The 20,585-nt window shown below is 36.3% G+C and overlaps 1 protein-coding gene and 1 long non-coding RNA gene across 2 annotated transcripts in view; one reads left to right on the forward strand and one right to left on the reverse strand.

The window, feature by feature from the left end:
• LOC103508921 (MDS1 and EVI1 complex locus protein EVI1-A) overlaps nt 1-20,585 on the reverse strand; it is a 166,368-nt gene that overhangs the window by 112,264 nt on the left and 33,519 nt on the right. The gene's annotated exons all lie outside the window — the stretch shown is intronic.
• LOC113468458 lies at nt 12,415-13,010 on the forward strand. The gene is made up of 2 exons (XR_003392211.1): nt 12,415-12,504; nt 12,903-13,010. It is a non-coding gene; the product is annotated as an uncharacterized LOC113468458 (long non-coding RNA).

Genomic DNA, 20,585 nt, shown 5'->3' on the forward strand with positions numbered 1-20,585 from the left:
TTTTTACTCCACATAAATTACATTCGTGCGTATTTATTTCGTTGGCTGTAATATCACGTGTAATAAGTTTCGATATTGGTTCAGCTGCAGATAAAGCAGGTCGTAAGAACCATGTCGTGCGTAACAGCCCCGGTATCAGCCACAGCTTTACATGTTAATTCTAACACCTCCAAGTGCCTCTGTGCTTACAACAAAAGCATATCAGATAAGCGTCCTTAGAGAAGCAGAAGATTAGAATCGGACTGGAAGAATGTTGGAGATCCCAAGAGGGAGCCTTGAGGAATGCCACTTGAAAATCGGTGCAGTGCGCTGGATTTGAATGAGTATCACCTGAACAATATTATCCATGCAAACCAGTAAGTTCATCCTTATAATAGATACTACTCCACTGATATTTAAATCATAGCTTAGACAGCAAGATCCATGGCGTTTAGCTTACAACAAAAGCATATCAGATAAGCGTCCTTAGAGAAGCAGAAGATTAGAATCGGACTGGAAGAATGTTGGAGATCCCAAGAGGGAACCTTGAGGAATGCCACTTGAAAATCGGTGCAGTGCACTGGATTTGAATGAGTATCACCTGAACAATATTATCCATGCAAACCAGTAAGTTCAACCTTATAATAGATACTACTCCACTGTTATTTAAATCATAGCTTAGACAGCAAGATCCATGGCGTTTAGGAGATCTTTAGTAGGATCTTCCATGACGGAACCTTAGAAACTTAGACATGTAACTTCTACATTACGCATCACCTCTCGTAATGTCTTGTTTCTCATATCGACATGGCTATACTTTACGAAAAAGCACCGAGTCATTTACATAATAATGTCATTTATTTTGCCTCACTTGAAATATTGTCACCAGGATCATCCGGGCAATCAGGAACTTTCCGTGCTTCAGACATAGAATACCAATGGGTAAGTTGCTAGACTTTACAAATCCAGATGAAAAGATACTTTCGACTTGTCCAGACTTCAATCCAGACCATTCAATAATGAAATCCGCCCCGGGCGGGAATCGAACCCGCGGCCTAGCGCTTACAAGGCAGACGCACTACCAACTAAGCTAACTAGGCTGGCTTAGCCAATGATTGAGAGATTCTAAGGCCGTCCACTCATCCTCCGATTGTCGGTCTGCCAGACCGTTGGACCGTGAGTGGCCGGCCTAAGTTTTGGAAAAATAGGGCCCAGGTCACAATCACAAGTATACTTGTGAACGGAGAGACACAAGTGACACATTCAAAACACAAAAAGATCAATCCCACTAAAGATTTAACAAAACGAGTTTTAGAAACGTTGCTCTAATTTGTTTTTTGCAATGTTAAATTCCGTGAGTATTTTACAATAATGAGCAGATTGATGCTGTTATCGGTACGAAAGTACCATTCATAGGTATAATGGAAGTTCCAGTGAAGCAAAAAACGCCGAAATAATATGTACTTCAAAGTAATTTCGGACATGAAATAAACTCCAAAAGAAGAGTTCTACAGCGATAGAAAAAAGACATGCACACTTTTTGTTTGAAATACCTATTTAGGTACCTGAACTACCGAAAATAAAGTTGGTATGTATTGTAGAGCAGGTAGTTGAAATTTAAAGCCGCACGCTCTCATTATTGGCACGATAGTACAAAGTTTCATGAAAGACTCAAACCAAGAACCTCGGTTCTGACTTTATCTACTCTTATCTGATCTTCAAGTAGTGGATGTTGCTCAGAGCTCCATTTTCATACTGTTGAATACCTACCACTGCACTCACATTTTAGCTAATAGGTATTTGGAAATGACAAGGTTAAAAAAAGGATCTGTGAAGATACGTTGAGACCCCTCGATTTTTGAGTACAGTTAACAAAATTTAGACACAGAAAACTTTTACCTAACCTATGGTAACCTAAAGGACAACGCATTAATTACTAATTATGTACTTAGCATTATGTCCAAAACAATTTGCAATGTACTTGCCAAGTTTTATGACAAACTAGGTATAGGCATACAAGTTTTCGAGTCACCACTAATTAAAAAGAAAAACAGTATCTAGATACTTCTACCTACACATCTTCCTGTTTTTCTTTTTAATTATTATTACCTATTAGGTATTATTATTATTATTTTTACAGTGGTGATTTACTTATCTATGTATAACCGTTGTATTCCAAGGTATATAACGTGGTAGATGGCTTCATAATATAAATATATGCTCCTGCCTGTAGCTTCTATGTGGAACTTTACATATTATATCCATGATCAATATAAGTATCTTCTGATGCATTACCACAGTATCTAGATTACTTTGACAATATTCAAGAACTAAATATACATGGACGTAAACGTAATTTACAATTACTATATCAGAGACATTTAGATGACTTCATTATCAGGAGTCTCAGGCTTGGAAAAGGATCGAGGATGTGAGCTTTGGAGTTTAGAAGTTCTTTAAGGCATAGTGTTTTGACTGTGCAGAGAAAAGTACAATCTGATTCTTCAGTGTGCCGAGAAACATTCGGTGGCGTACTTATTTTTCCCCCAAAAAATTTATTTACAACTATTGTGAATTTTTCCGGTCATCTTCTTGTACATTTTTAAAGACATTGGTTAAATGTAGGTACCTACCTTCATAAATGTTCATGACGACTACCCTAAAAAATATGCTTTCCTATCACTCGATCCTCGATAGAAATGTCAGTGTCTCCCTGAATTTACTCTTGACTGACAAAATGATTCAATCTATCTACATAGGTAATTGCGTGTTTTACTGGGATCTGATACACATCACAGGTATAACATCTGCTGAATACCAATTTGAGCAATCCACGTATCTGTATCCCAGGCTAATCCACTCCTGCTCTTTTGGAAGAAGATGAAACATTCCAAATAAAAAACTGAATAGGATGCTGCAGCGGATCTCTATTTCATCTCGTCTACTTTAAATTGAATTGCTTTCATTCTCTAAAACACATCATTTTATCTCTGCATACATAAAGAGCGGATTTGCATAAAACATGCATTTCTTAGTAGAGATTATTGAGGCGATATTCTGTGTTCACTTACCCTCAGTTTTTCCCATCTTCTATTGAATATTATGGTCTCACTTGCTCACCTGATCCGTCCAAAGTAGATGCCTACATGACTAAATGCAATATTGGAGTATGAAGGAATTCCATGATCAATTGTGAAAGATAATTCGGACATTGCAGTATCTTCCAGACTTGATTCGCTATTACAGATAGAGAGTAGAGAGAAGACCTTTGCTTGCTGATGGTCTGTTCTTCCAGCTCTGATTACGGTCACTAGAATAATTTTGACCAGTAGTAGACTCATTAAAAGTCGTACAGGGAAAATATGATTAGTAAACTTCGTGTTGCAAGTTGAAAGATTTATCTAACTTACAAGCTCAGGACAAATGATCCTGTTTGCAGCAATAACCTCACAGTAAGTCTCCCAGGCTGCATCTAATGGCGCACGATCCCTTCTCTCAGTAGTCTACAAGAAAACTGCTGAGCCTTTCGTTTCGTTGGTGGGTATAGAAAGAAGATTCATATTTCCTATACTGGATAGGATAGGCAATATCTATATTGGAGAAAGCAAAGAGCAGTCGGTTGACTTTTGATGTTCCAACCACAGAGAACATTATGTTGTTTGATGAGCTCAGGAAGTAAATAAAATATATTCCTTATAGCTAGATAAAGTTATAAGTATAATGAATTTTGCATAGATGCATTACCACAGTATCTAGATTACTTTGACAATATTCAAGAACTAAATATACATGGACGTAAACGTAATTTACAATTACTATATCGGAGACATTTAGATGACTTCATTATCAGGAGTCTCAGGCTTGGAAAAGGATCGAGGACGTGAGCTTTGGAGTTTAGAAGTTCTTTAAGGCATAGTGTTTTGACTATGCAGAGAAAAGTACCATCTGATTCTTCAGTGTGCCGAGAAACATTCGGTGGCGTACTTATTTTCCCCCCAAAAGTTTTATTTACAACTATTGTGAATTTTTCCGGTCATCTTCTTGTACATTTTTAAAGACATTGGTTAAATGTACCTACCTTCATAAATGTTCATGACGACTACCCTAAAAAATATGCTTTTCTATCACTCGATCCTCGATAGGAATGTCAGTATCTCCCTGAATTTACTCTTGACTGACAAAATGATTCAATATCTATCTACATAGGTAATTGCGTGTTTTACTGGGATCTGATACACATCACAGGTATAACATCTGCTGAATACCATCTTGAGCAATCCACGTATCTGTATCCCAGGCTAATCCACTCCTGCTCTTTTGGATGAAGATGAAACATTCCAAATAAAAAACTGAATAGGATGCTGCATCTCTATTTTATCTCGTCTACTTTAAATTGAATTGCTTTCATAAAATAGAAGTGGTAGGTAAAATATAATATGATAAACTTGTTTTTCATATCACTACTATGACTCCCATGAACCTATAGTTGGAAAGAGGATTTAGAAGTTACAGTTCCGTACGTATGATTAATTAATCTAAACTCTAGTTTGCTAGAGAAGCTACGATAAGCTAGAAGAGTGGGAAGATCCAATATTGATATGGAAAGTGTTGAACTGATGGACTTGGAGTCTCACACATCTGGAAGACCACTACGACCGAAAACAAGAATAGCTAAGGTCTTATCGTCCCGAAATCGAAGAGAGAAGGAAGACAGGACAGGAGAAAGCCAGCCATTCCGAGAACGAAACTTATCCTTATTCCTTCGGGATAAAATCCGCCCCGGACGGGAATCGAACCCACGACCTAGCGGCCTAGCGCTCATAAGGCAGACGCGCTACCAACCAAGCTAACTAGGCTGGCTAAGAATACGTCTAATTGTCTGAATGTTGCATGTTGCCAATGTACGTACATAGGTAAGTCTTGTAAGATGTGAGAAGACTTAATTTCTTAATTAACATTGGAAAATGGATAAATATACTTATATAATATTAAAAATTATACTTGTTTTAATCATTATTTGTTAATAAATTAGAGGTTTAATTTACCTATTTAAGGGAGTCTTGCGTGATAGTCTTCACGACTCGATTTTATAGGAAAAGGTAAAAAAAGTTATAGATTTTAGAGCAAGTAGTACTCCTATAGGTCTTATATAATATTGAAAATTATACTTGGTCTAATTATTATTTGTTAATAAATTATAGTTTTAATTTACCTATTTAATGGAGTCTTGCGTGATAGTCTTTACGACTCAATTTTATAGGAAAAGTTAAAAAAGTTATGGATTTTAGAGCAAGTAGTACCCCAGTAGGTATAAGGAATTTTCAACTGTGTTAAGCATACAAGTAAATCTATTGCTAGTCACAAATGGTTGTTATTCCTCTATTAATTCACTGTCCTAAATTATATGACTTGACTTGGACTCGAACCAACAACCTCCAGATCCACCGTCCACCGAGCTAGAGACTACACTACTGAGGTTTGTTCGTTTGTTCTTCAGAGGTAAGTATTAAGACTATTAAGCTTAATTATCTTCGATGTTGCCAAATGTGCAGATTTTATTGAGATAACTGATAAGTTGACAGGTGATAAGTAGTGATAACAGATTTTTCGATTGAAATATTTTTTATTTATTGAGGAAGAAAGTTACAAAAAATCATACAAACATGCATTAAGTGTATTTGGTCATTCAATCATTCAATTTTTATTGTAATTTTATTTTTAATGTTTTGTTTCCTGTCAATTGAATCAATCATCTTGAAGTTTTTGCAATCTGCAACTGTAGGTCTATTTTTATCAAAATCACTGTCACTTTTTATTAGTCTGCCTTAGAGCACACCGAGACATAGGTAACTGGCAGAAAAAGACGTACAAGCAACATGGCTGAACTCAAGTGATCGATTGAAACACACTACAAATTTTGTGAATGTTTAATAGCTACCAGCACATTCATAGTAACTGAATAGTCAATACAGAAGAGTGCGTGATAATGATAACTCCACTATCTTTGATGAGGCCATAAACATCTTGAAGTTTTCACGATAGTCTCTATTACATTGAGCAAGAAACTTTTCAAAAAGACTATAGGCTGAAACAACGTTGGGCGTTTTGAAATGTTTTTCCTTCTGATTTAAACGAGGTCGAAAATCGAAAGCGAAACCCATCATCAGAAACACTGTGTCCGGATCTTTTTGTAGATCTTCGAACAAGAGGACCTCAAACTTCAACACCCCATTTTTAAGACATGCCAGTAACGGTTGAAGAAATCATGAAGATCCTCTTGGCATCTCCAAATTATCTCCGCTATGAAACACATCTTTAGCATATAATTATGATGGGTATTGAGTTAAAAGTTAAGTTATTACTTAAACCTGTGCAGCCAACAGCTACATATATGTCATTTTTAACTAATTTTAAAGGCCACGAGATGAGATGTGTGTGTTCTGTCAGCGGTTCTCAACTCAAATGATGCACAACTTATGAACTCGAAGCTTCATACGGAAAAGAACCGCGAAATTGATCACATTGAGTCAGGTATCAAGCAGGGTTTCCTTTGTTAGTAGTTGGTAGTGTATCAAATTTACGTACAAGCGAGGGGATATTTTATACAATAATTAGGTGCTATGGTCTTATCGTCCCGAAATCGAAGAGAGAAGGAAGACAGGATAGGAGAAAGCCAGCCGTTCCGAGAACGAACATTATCCCGTCGGGATAAAATCCGCCCCGGGCGGGAATTGAACCCGCGGCCTAACGCTTACAAGGCAGACGCACTAGCAACTAAGCTAACTAGGCTGGCAATGATAACATTTGGTCAATGGGTACGAGTACATAGTTATAAGATCAGTGTGTGTTTCGCGCTCAATTCGTGATTTGATTCATTCGATTCTTCTAGCAGTCTAACCAGTTGCTAGAGATCAAGTCCTACTACCTACGTCTGGGCCAAGTACAAGTTCTATAAGTATGTATAAATAAATACTTATATACCTAAATAAGTACAAGTTTTACAAATATGTACATAATATGTATAAAGATTAAAGAAATAAGTAAATAAATAGATACAAGTTGTAGTTTGTACGTGCGTGTGCACCATGAACCATGGTTCGCAGTCTACCTGACTGTGTTATGAGGAAAATTCTACTTCGGAAAATTCTACCAGCGTTCACGCGAGGTTTCCTCGTTCTGATAAAAACTAGAATTACCGATGACGTATTTCTGGAAAGTTCTGAACAGAGTACGTAGTCGTATACGTTGGAATGGTATTATCAGTAAATTAAAAGTGAAATGCTTTTTATTTTAGGGTAACCAAAGCGGAAAGTCTAGGCCAAGCTTCACTACGACCAGCCACTTACTATCAGATAGAACTGACAGGTGCACCTGATCAGGTCCGTCTGTCAGGTCTACCTTTGATACTTGATGGACACACACACTATCGTGTTCCTGGTAAAAAGACCTTTAATTTGATATATAGGTCGACCAGGTTTGGATAAGTCCTTCTATGGGGACAGACAGACGACACCGAAGCGAATACAATAAATAGCCCGTCCCTTATAGCTTTTATTATTACTATTGTAATTTAATATAGGAAGGACGGGCTAAAAATTTAACTTAATTGAATGAACGAAGTAAGTTCCAAGTTTTAACCTCGAAGGTTTTTTTCTAGGAGGTTTTATAGAGAGAACTCCAACTGATAAGTTGATAAGATCTTATCATTCCAAAAGCGAAGAGAGGAAGACAGGATAGGAGAAAGCCAGCTCTTTCGAGAACGAACCTCATCTGTTTAGGATAAAATCCGCCCCTGGCGGAAATCGAACACGCGACCGGGTGCTTACGAACTTCCAATTTCCTAAGTTCATTGAACTACTAAGTATAGTGAGTAGGTAGGTATTGAGTAGGTAAGTAGTGAGTAGGTATTGAGGTGTCTGCCACACCTTACTAATCAAACTGACGAGCACTTGGGTCAAATTACATCCTATTTTGAGGGTATACATTTCATGTCAATATAAGTGATAAGGGAACTCGGGAAATTTTGCTTAGAGGGGGTAGGTAGGACCCTTTTGTATAGATACTTTTATTTTATCGGTGGTGTAGGAGTCAAGACGCTCGCCTGGTAAACAGGAGGGCGCGGGTTCAATCTCAGCTGAGTATTGAACTTAATCCTCAAAATAATTTGAGAATTTGACCACAATAATAGTAGTAACCTACTCCTGCAGTTAAAGGTTGCTGCAATGATGTTGTTTTAGGTTTATTACCAACATTTTATCTCCACTTAATTTGCTGATTATGTTGAGATTTAGATATCCCCAAGACACTACAATATAGGTACTGTATAGTTTTGACAGGTTTTACTTACACAACGATTTAACCTTCTGCTCATGACTTCAGGATGAAAAAAAGTACGAAACCAGTTTACCATGATTCAGTCAGACACTCCTCTTACGTTATTCGTCACAGAGTTACAACATTTATTAATATATCTATGTAAGTAGGTACTTGATACCTATCTTCATTGATTCAAAATACACAGTTGGGGGGGGGGGGGACAAGAGACAAAGTGTAGGTATTTTCCCTTTGGGAAACCAGCACTGGAGAATTGACCACACTGGAGAATTTTCCAGTGGTCAGGTTTCCAAAAGGAAATACCCCACCTTAACCTATTGGGAATTTGAAAATTCCAACAATATAGAATTTTCACAAAGTCACAAAGGTTTCTTGCTTCTTTTTGAAGTAATTAAGAAAAGGTTAGATCAGGTAAAGGTGGAAGAGTTGCTTTTTTTAAACTGTCACCTGAGGATATACTTAAATGTACATAACGTAGCATCTCTTACTTCAAGGTATGCCTAATACCTGATGAGCACACACACTATCAGGCAGACCTGATCAGGTGTATCTGATAGTGAGACCTCCGCTGGTCTTATAGTTCCGTGATGTTGACCTAGGACCTGGAAAGAGTCAACATCACGGAAGAAGAAGCACAAAACAGAACAGTTTGGTGAGGCAAAAAGTCTTCTAGGCTTCAAATGGCCCTGGCAGTAAGTAACATCTCCGTTGTTCCCTCTACCAAACAGCTGCATACAAAAAATAAGTAGAATTCTGATTTCCTTTTGAATATTGTTTCCTGATATCAAATCTTGCTCTTGGACCTGATCATTTTTTTTATTTTCATACATTTTGAGCAAAGCTCAATTGGGGCTTAAGATTGGCTATTTGAGCTTTGTAAAAATTATGTCATTTTTCTGATTGATGGGTTAATTTTAAAATTTTGATTAAAAATTAACCAATCAGCAATCAATTAAACTTAAAGATTGTGATCCCAGCTATTAACTGAGTATGAGTATAAGTGGGTGGCTATCAATATAACAATACCTAAATCATATATTTATTTTAGGATTTTTAGGTACCTATGTATCTACTTCACTGCAAATTGCATACAGGTACTCCCGTGTACAGAAGGGGTCGGAGATTTTCGTAAGCCTCTCAATCAGCCCTAACACAATTTTTACGAATGGATGCCCTTCACACTCAATCTTTGCTATTTCTTTAGCAAGGGAAATTCAGGCTGGTATATTTCCTGTTTAAAGTCCCCCATCCAGACTACGCTGGTCTACGCCCATACAGGTACACAAGAAGATTTATGGGTTATTTTACAATACCTACAGGAAACAGATAATAAAACAAAATATTTGCAGTATGTATATAATGAACACTTGATGTATGTGCCTACATATGTACATATCAATATCACACCTCAGTATGTGTAAGTTCACTTACCTAACAAATGATACCGACAATATTTTACTGTTCCCAAGATAAACTCTCAAGGGTTATTGCACTCAACATTATTGCAAAAAACTGGAATTTTATTGTGACAAATTTAGAATTCAGGAGGAGAGCATGAATGAAACAAATATCATAATGCTGTCAACATACCTAAGTACATTGAGATATTTTCAGATTGACTGATCAGGTTAGTTATTTGTTTGTTTGTTACGTTTAACGAGCTATTTAATTACTTGATTTTTAGCTCAAAATAAAGGTTCAGAATCAGGTTAGTTATCTGATGTTTTTATTATTATTTCTAGTGGCAGGGTCAAGTGGTAGGTAAAATATAATATGATAAACTTGTTTTTCATATCACTACTATGACTCCCATGAACCTATAGTTGGAAAGAGGATTTAGTTTAGAAGTTACAGTTTCGTACTTATGGTTAATTAATCTAAACTCTAGTTTGCTAGAGAAGCTACGATAAGCTTAGAAGAGTGGGAAGATCCAATATTGATATGGAAAGTGTTGAACTGATGGACTTGGAGTCTCAGACATCTGGAAGACCACTACGACCAGTATAAGAAGAAAGTGTTGATGAAACAAATAAAGAGCAGTGCCAATAATAGAACTGTGGACTAATATGTAAAACCTGATGTAGATGATGGTAAATTTGTATCTAATAAGAGCTATATGAGGTAGTATTCAGAGCGAAACCAGGAAAAATCAGAAATGGTAGCTCAGGAACATTTCTAATCACGAAATTTAGAGGAAAAAACATATGAAACCTAAATGTACATGGAAGACCAATAAAGAAGTGAGAGTTAAAAGTACAAACCAAAAAAATTGCTCTTGTTATGATATCAATCGATATAAAATATGGGATTAGGTAATAATCAAAAATAACCAGACCAGTCTCTTATGACGTCAGATCAGCCCAAGATACAAAGCTGTTACACTTTAAAATTGTTTTCATATTCTTGTACTTTACCCATCATTAATAAGAACATCTTGGACCAGTTTAATATGTGTATCAATATGTGCTACGTTATCTATAGAATATCATTATCTACCTACCTGCAGAACATCTCTGTATCAAAGTAGAGCAATTTGAGAACCTGATGCTTCCTAAAATCGCCGTAATGGTTGTTTTTAGAATCAAACCAATTTTTTTAATGATAGTCTGTATAATGGGTTAACCAAAGATCTCAAATATTTAAAACCGCAAATTTGCCCGATCCATAAATTGGGCAAATTGTTTAACTTTCGATCGGTCAAAACCTAATATAGTTTGCCTACATTGAGCATCTTATCGCAACATGTGTTGCGTACACATGAACTATAACTATAACGATGAGAAGTTATCTAGTAGCTTCTGCTTGGATTCCAGATGAGTAAGAATTCCGATTATGTTTTAATTAGTTCAGCCTTGGAATTTGGAGTAGGCTTCTCATTTTCCATCCATTAGTATTAACGAATGTTACCATGTTGTCCAAATCTCGTAGGTATCTTTTATTTTCAATCCTGCCCCAACTCTTTTGTTAATCTGAAACTCCAGAAGTTACCTTATCTAAAACCTACAGAAAGACTTGGAGTACCTAATACATATATGTACATACATACTCCTTTCGTGTTTCCAAATACTTACTCTCTGTGTAGTATTTCGATTGCCAAATCAATGTGGGGTGCGGAATGCCTTGAGGGGCTCATCCCATTATTACCGCTAAAGGTACTCATTCACCTATCATTATTAGTTCCTAGTACCCATTAGTAATGGCCGGCAACCTATCACTAATGACGAATTCCATTTTGAAGTTTTGAACTTTGAAAAATGAGCGGGCATGCTGAAATAAATTGATCTTCATTGATTTCTCTAATGAAAATAAATCGACACAAGTAGGTAGGTCATTTTATTTGGAAACATTTCAGATTCATCTGGAAGTTAGGGCTTTGAGGATTGAGGAAGTTGTCCTTTGAGGATTCCAATATTTCTAACAGGATAATGATCCAGACAAATTTCTTATTCTTCTCTAGAGCCTTTTCTATTTTGTTTTCAGTTTCCACAAAAGATTGACTTGTTATTTCCACTATCTTTGATGAGGCCATAAACATCTTGAAGTTTTCACGATAGTCTCTATTACATTGAGCAAGAAACTTTTCAAAAAGACTATGGGCTGAAACAACGTTGGGCGTTTTGAAATGTTTGATGTTCAGTTTTTCCTTCTGATTTAAACGAGATCGAAAATCGAAAGCGAAACCCATCATCAGAAACACTGTTCCAGATCTTTTTGTAGATCTTCGAACAAGAGGACCTCAAACTTCAACACCCCATTTTTAAGACATCCCAGTAACGGTTGAAGAAATCATGGAGATCCTCTTGGCATCTCCAAATTATCTCCGCTATGAAACACATCTTTAGCATATATGTAATTATGATGGGTATTGAGTTAAAAGTTAAGTTATTACTTAAACCTGTGCAGCCAGCAGCTATGTCATTTTTAACTAATTTTAATGGCCACGAGATGAGATGTGTGTGTTCTGTCAGCGGTTCTCAACTCAAATTATGCACAACTTATGAACTCGAAGCTTCGTACGGAAAAGAACCGCGAAATTGATCACAATGAGTCAGGTATCAAGCAGGGTTTCCCTTGTTAGTAGTTGGTAGTGTATTAAACTTAAGCGGAACTCACTCAAGAAGTTGCCGTTTTCCATTCAGCAACTGGTTGCATCTTCACCATGTAGAAGTACTGACGGCATTATGTATACAGGTAAGTTTTTTTTCCCCCTTCTCTCTATCAATCATCGTCCCGAAATGAAAGCGATAAGGATGTTCTCCTTATCGCTAGCTGTTAGGAAAAAGCCAGCCGTTCCGAGAACGAACCTTCTGTTTAGTATAAAGCTAGAATTCAGAACCAAAGTTCTAGCATATACCTACAAATTTGCCTTTTCTTTCGCGGAGGTGCTTTATTCGAATCTCGGCCAGGGCAGAAATTTTCCAACCACCTTTTCCGTTCTTGGATAGGCATGGATGTAAAATAATGTGCTTTGAAGTAATGCAAAAGCGGGGCCGAGTTGCATTTTTTTCTTTCTTTTTCTTAAACTATTTTTTTTTCTTTTTAAGTAATTCTATACCAACATTTTTTTTTCCTCATTGATTTGTTACCAGGAAGGAAAGTAGACTCGTGGTTCTTATTGGACTACATGACGGGGCAAAAACAGCCACTGGTGAGTTTCAACCAATCAGACGAGGACAGCACATGTCCTATATCCGCCACTGCAAATGTTGCAGAGAGACTGTTCTTAGGCAGAACTGGTAAGTGCAACATAAACATAAACACTTTCCATAAACATGTTTGTTGGTTTGTTCCAATTTTTCCCCATCCGTGGCACAAGCTCTGCTTATACGGGTGGGTATACCATTTATAAAAAAAATGTATGTTCTGAGAATTTTGTTGATCAAAAAATAAATGGAAACTTGATAAATTAATAATTTATCGAATCTCATTAAAGTTTTAGCTAATTTTAAAGTCCTGAGAAATGCGACCTCTTTTTGAGTCTTTCAAAAGTTCCTATCCTGTCTTCCTCCTCTCTTCGATTTCGGGACGATAAGACCATAGCAGTTACAGTTCCCTCTGTCAAACCTCTTGAAAAAAAAAGAAGTTAAGCTTGTACCAATGTATGAATCTACCCACTAAGTCAACTTGACCGCAGGCCGACTTCTATTTCTTTATCTATTTGGATCAATCATTTCATTTCTATTTTTATCAACCATTTTATTTCTGTCTTCCTTCTCTCTTCGATTTCGGGACGATAAGACCATAGCAGTTACAGTTCCCTCTGTCAAACCTCTTAAAAAAAAAAAAAATAAACTTACGTACAAGCAAGGGGATATTTTATACAAGTTGAGTTTTAGTTTTTCTTGAGTTCACATCCTTCCTGAAAAGAATAGCCTCAACACTAAGTGTAAAATAGAATAAGTGCATCAGCCAGTTATCAGGGTGGATAAAAACTAAGGTCCAAATAGCGATTATACGGGCAGTGTCCCTGAGGCTGCGAGGGACCCGGTACAAGGCCAGAAGTTTGAACTTGGAAGATGGAGCAGGGGTTCCCTAGTGTGTTTTCTGGAGATGTTTCTTTTTTTTATGAAAAATAAAGTCCCTTTCCTTATTACCTTATCCGTCCAGATAAGTTTCGGTCTCGGAAGATAAATAGTAACGAGTAGCCGATGATTGAGAGATTCTAAGGCCGTCCACTCATCCTCCGATTGTCGGTCTGCCAGACCGTCGGACCGTGAGTGGCCGGCCTAAGTTTTGGAAAAATAGGGCCCAGGTCACAATCACAAGTATACTTGTGAACGGAGAGACACAAGTGACACATTCAAAACACAAAAAGATCAATCCCTCTAAAGATTTAACAAAACAAGTTTTAGAAACGTTGCTCTAATTTGTTTTTAAAAATGTTAAATTCCGTGAGTATTTTACAATAATGAGCAGTTTGATGCTATTATCGGTACGAAAGTACCATTCATAGGTATAATGGAAGTTCCAGTGAAGCAAAAAACACCGAAAAAATATGTAGGTACTTCAAAGTAATTTCGGACATGAAATAAACTCCAAAACAAGAGTTCTACAGCGGTAGAAAAAAGACATGCACACTTTTTGTTTGAAATACCTATTTAGGTACCTGAACCACCGAAAATAAAGTTGGTATGTATTGTAGAGCAGGTAGTTGAAATTTAAAGCCGCACGCTCTCATTATTGGCACGATAGTACAAAGTTTCATGAAAGACTAACCGTCGTATGTATGAAATCTAAAGATAAACTTAAGTTTAACTTGAAATGAAAATCTTGCCAAATTTCATGAAATCTAGCCAGTTATCTCAAAAAATGACATGAAATTGGCAACATTGTTCGTCTTAAGTTAAACTTAAGTTTATCTTTAGATTTCATACATACGACGGTAAAACACCAAGACCCACACCGAAAAGTTTCCAGGATTTAGAAATTAAATCTGAGAGCTGTCCAGGAGTTTAGCACAAAACGTTGGTGAAATGGACTTACCTATAAATCCAATCAGGCATTTGAAGACAGTGATAAAGTAGCTCAATCTTGTTAACTGTCGAAGTTCATTTCTTACCTGTAACAGATCAGAAAATTTGAAACTTTAGGAATAAAGAAAAATGTCATGCATGTATCAAAACAAATAATGCAATGATGGTGTCAACTTTTGTAAAATTGGCGTCTCCACTAACACATTCTCATTTTGCTCGTTTGGCATCTCCACCAATAAATTTTCACCTTGTAGAATATTGATCAGGTAATGTACGCCACTATTTTTTCTGCAATTTGGATTATTGAGGTCTCCTTTGGCAAAAAATCAGTTTTCCCCCATTGAAAGTTATTGTGGTAAAAAATCACAGTAGCAACTAGTAGCCAAAATAAATAGGTTTCTATGTATACTCCTATTTATTCCATACATTCAAAGAACATGTTCAGAAATTACACTTCTCTAGGTGAGGTGCGAGTTACCAACAGAAATAAATATAATTACACCATTTTTTCTGAAATGAAACGAAATTTATGAATTTGCAATTTAATTTTGTGCAAGGTTCTCTTTTTTTCTAACATGCAGATAATTTGTTCTATTGCAAGATTACATCTTTTCAATAATCATAAAGTATTGGAGCTACCCAGATCGCAGGTCTATTAACTCAGTTAACACTCTTGGATGTACATGCCTCCATGTTGCCACTGGTACTCAATATCTATCCAAGGTGTCAAAACATTAGACACATCTGATTTAGATAAATTGGTAGCTATCTATAGAATCCAAGCTCTAAGCTTGTCCTCGAAGACGAAAGTATTTGAAACCTATAGGTCAGTGAAACCAAAGACCTATCAACACATGGATAAAATTAACGTAAATAACAATAGAAAATAGTAGAAAACTAGAAAGGAATGTCCATTTACGTAATTGGGAACAAATATTAGTTTTGAAAAATCATCCTCAAAAACTTAAAACTACCCATGTTAAAAATACTGGAGGAAAAATTTACTTGTAGGTATTGCTTGTACTTTTGCATCCTCAGGTATAAATACTGAAATATGACGTAGCACATCATCTCAGCTTAACGTTAAACCTATTAAATTTCCTTCTACAACACAAACCATCTCAACTTTTAACAAGTTCACCAAAGAAAATGATGCAGAGTGCCTAAGTAGATACATATGCAAATTTTGATAGACTTCTTAATGTAAAACGTAAAGACTTACATATCGATCTAATAAAATATAACATGGAGCATATTTCTACAGCCATATATCATAAACTTCGGATAGAAAACAAATCACTTCAGAGCTTCTGGCAGTAAATTTGATTATAATGCCTGGGTTGCTAGTTGGCTATCACGATAGATGGTCCGTATCACGAGAGGAATTTCTTTTCACATCTGAAATCGGCGAACATCCAATACCCTGGCCTTCAAATTTGGAATTCTTAACTCATTCGATTTTGAAGCCATTAACGAGAATGTGGATAAAGTACCTGTGTTGTGGATGAAGTATGTTCACCTGATGTGAATAAAAGTAATGTAAGTTCACCACTTGGATTGTGCCTCAAAGGGTGAATTTTTCAGGGAAGATTTCATCCAAAGTTATAACGTTAAATATTAGTAAGTTATCGATTAATGATGATATTAATTGCTCCTATTCAGTGACCACGTGGGGATCAGAATTTAAATTATTCGAAAGCAACAGATAATCCACCTTCACCAAGTTACGTGGAATTCTTAACCCATTCGATTTTGAAGCCATTAACGAGAATGTGGATAAAGTACCTGTGTTGTGGATGAAGTATGTTCACCTGATGGGAATAAAAGTAATGTAAGTTCACCACTTGGATTGTGCCTCAAAGGGTGAATTTTTCAGGGAAGATTTTATCCCAAGATATAACGTTAAATATTAGTAAGTTATCGATTAATGATGATATTAATTGCTCCTATTCAGTGACGACGTGGGGAATCAGAATTTAAATTATTCGAAAGCAACAGATCATCCACCTTCACCAACTTACTTACCTCTTCTTTAAAATAAATAAATATATTTTATTGAAGAAATATCGTGTTTATTTTATCCCTCATTCATGAGAAAATTGTTGTTCCAACTTCTCAGCAGCTCTAGATATTTCAAGTCGAGCTTCCCTACAGTTTTAACAACTTCTGAATGTGCATGCTAGGTTTACGATAGAACCTTTATTTTATACCTATTAGAAATCTTCATGTTTTTCGATCCTCGTAAATCTAATTCTACACCTCTATCAATTTGAAATAACACTTCTGTATTCTGCTTTGAACCTATGTCCGAAGTTAATTCAATTTCGAACATTTAATATGCTGCTGTTTCAGAGACTATCATTTCAACTGCTATGATATTATTAGAAATCTTCATGTTTTTCGATCCTCGTAAATCTAATTCTACACCTCTATCAATTTGAAATAACACTTCTGTATTCTGCTTTGACCCTATGTCCGAAGTTAATTCAATTTCGAACATTTAATATGCTGCTGTTTCAGAGACTCTATCATTTCAACTGCTATGATATCACTGTCTTGGTACCTGTGTTCTTTTAATTGGTTGGACTTTGTTTCAAACTTGGTATAGATTTTTGTTTTCACTGGAATGTGCATTTGTGCATATACACACTCCATCAAAATTATTAGACAAACTTCCAATATAATATATCGATTTTTAATAGAATTTTGTGATTTATATCCTCTTGGGTACAAGATTTAAAGGAAATAAGACTAGGTATTCTTCTCAGATCTCAAATCCAGCACTCAGCAGTCATGAAGACATCGATTTCAGATTGAGACTACAAAAAGTAAGTTCGAATCAGTTTGAGAGCAAAAGCTCATAAATCAGTAGAAACCGATGGAACCTAGTGACAATAAAGCTCTACCGGATGGGACAACGAACTAAATTGAATTTCGGTTCTAGAAGTTGATTGCGCTGTTTTCAAACTGTGAGTTCTACATAATTACGTGCTTCTCCTTTTATTACGCACAGGTGGGCTCCTTTCTTATAAGCTTTAGCTTGTGAACCCGACTTATTACACTCTAGGTTTCATTTTTGAATGACTTTACTAAGCAAGTTTCCCCCATGTCCCACAAAAAGTGGTCTTCTAGCAACAACCCGGTCCAGCAACAACAACACCCCGTATCCAACAGATTCCATAAAGTTCCGATATCCAACTTCATCTTAGCACGAGCCAAAACATTCCTCCACACTCTCAGCATACTTTATCACACTCATGTTTACAGAACACTGGAAGAGCCCAAGGAGAGATACTGTCGCCCCAACATCGTGTTAGGGAAAGAAAGCAATCAGTGATTGTCATGTCGAGATGTCGTGCGAGCTTTTGATACTTTGATGCCAAACACATCTTTGAGTTATGGGTCGCCAACTTTGGCCAGAGCCTTCCAACATACGAACACTATCGACGGTTAGAGTTTTGCTCTGGCAGGCTTGTCAGGAGCAATAAATATTATGACACGGGTTACAAGTTGGTACTCTGAGTACATCTTCTTACAACGGTAGTTCCATAGTTTCCAATATGTTTTCGTTTACTCTAGCAAGGTGTAAGACTATGGAGTCTAAGGTTCTGATCCTGGGCACAAATCTTATGTTGATGTTTGATCTAGAAAATGGTGATGTTGTTGTTAATTCTTAATCGACAGCTTATTCAGACGAGAAGCCAATGAAGCCATGTCCTTGTTGGAAAAGAAATTGTTCGGAAGAATTCGTTTTCGTTTCTCTCTTGAAGGTCTCCGAGGTATCTTTTTTCAGGATATACAATTATAGGTACATCAGGAGATAGAGAAATGTGCGGTGATAATTTTTCATAAAAAATGACATTGAATTAAAAGTTGGACCAGTTTAATATGTGTATCAATATGTGCTACGTTATCTATAGAATATCATTATCTACCTACCTGCAGAACATCTCTGTATCAATGTAGAGCAATTTGAGAACCTGATGCTTCCTAAAATCGCCGTAATGGTTGTTTTTAGAAGCAAACCAATTTTTTTAATGAGAGTCTGTATAATGGGTTAACCAAAGATCTCAAATATTTAAAACCGCAAATTTGCCCGATCCATAAATTGGGCAAATTGTTTAACTTTCGATCGGTCAAAACATGATATAGTTTGCCTGAATTGAGCATCTTATCGCAACATGTGTTGCGTACACATGAACTATAACGATGAGAAGTTGTCTAGTAGCTTCTGCTTGGATTCCAGATGAGTAAGAATTCCGATTATGTTTTAATTAGTTCAGCCTTGGAATTTGGAATAGGCTTCTCATTTTCCATCCATTAGTATTACCGAATGTTACCGTGTTGTCCAAATCTCGTAGGTATCTTTTATTTTCAATCCTGCCCCAACTCTTTTGTTAATCTAAAACTCCAGAAGTTACCTTATCTAAAACCTACAGAAAGACTTGGAGTACCTAATACATATAATTATGTACGTACTCCTTTCGTGTTTCCAAATACTTACTCTCCGTGTAGTATTTCGATTGCCAAATCAATGTGGGGTGCGGAATGCCTTGAGGGGCTCATCCCATTATTACCACTAAAGGTACTCATTCAGTTATCATTATTAGTTCGTAGTACCCATTAGTAATGGCCGGCAACCTATCACTAATGACGAATTCCATTTTGAAGTTTTGAACTTTGAAAAATGAGCGGGCACGCTGAAATAAATTGATCTTCATTGATTTCTCTAATGAAAATAGATCGACACAAGTAGGTAGGTCATTTTATTTGGAAACATTTCAGATTCATCTTGCAGTTAGGGCTGAGTTCCTCCTTTGGGGATTCCTATATTTCCAACAGGGTTATTCTCACACAGATTGTTCATTCTTCTAACTAGAGCCTTTTCTATTTTGTTTTATGTTTCCAATTTCCACAAAAGATTGACTTGGTATTTCCACTATCTTTGATGAGGCCATAAACATCTTGAAGTTTTCACGATAGTCTCTATTACATTGAGCAAGAAACTTTTCAAATTTTTTTTTTTTTTTTTTTTTTTTTTGAAGAAGTACCTTAACCTATCAATTAAGTTATCGAAATTCATAACTCCAAGTACCCTAACTCTGGGTGAAACTTTATTAGTTCTTATTTTAATATCCGAAATTTATTTTAATGATGCAGGAACAATCCTCGGTTCTGACTTTATCTACTCTTATCTGATCTTCAAGTAGTGGATGTTGCTCAGAGCTCCATTTTCATACTGTTGAATACCTACCTACCACTCTACTCACATTTTAGCTAATAGGTATTTGGAAATGACGAGGTTAAAAAAGGCTCTGTGGAGATACGTTGAGACCCCTCGATTTTTGAGTACAGTTAACAAAAGTTAGACACAGCAATCTTTTATCTAACCTATGGTAACCTAAAGGACAACGAATTAATTACTAATTATGTACTTAGCAACATGTCCAAAACAACCTGCCAAGTTTTATGACAAACTAGGTATAGGCATACAAGTTTTCGAGTCACCACTAATTAAAAAGAAAAATAGTATCTAGATACCTCTACCTACACATCTTCCTGTTTTTAGTCCGTCCTTCCTTTATTATTACAATAGTAATAAAAAGGTATAAGGGACGGACTATTGTATTCGCTTCGGTGTCTGTCACTCTGTCGGTCTGTCGGTCTGTCTGTCCCCATAGAAGGACTTATCCAAACCTGGTCGACCTATATATCAAATTAAAGGTCTTTTTACCAGGAACACGAAAATGGTGGTGCAAATTTTGTCCAGAAAACCATAAAGCCAAAAAACAAAAAAAA

This window comes from Diaphorina citri, unplaced genomic scaffold (assembly GCF_000475195.1).
Source record: "Diaphorina citri unplaced genomic scaffold, Diaci psyllid genome assembly version 1.1 scaffold2, whole genome shotgun sequence".
Taxonomy (NCBI): domain Eukaryota; kingdom Metazoa; phylum Arthropoda; class Insecta; order Hemiptera; family Psyllidae; genus Diaphorina; species Diaphorina citri.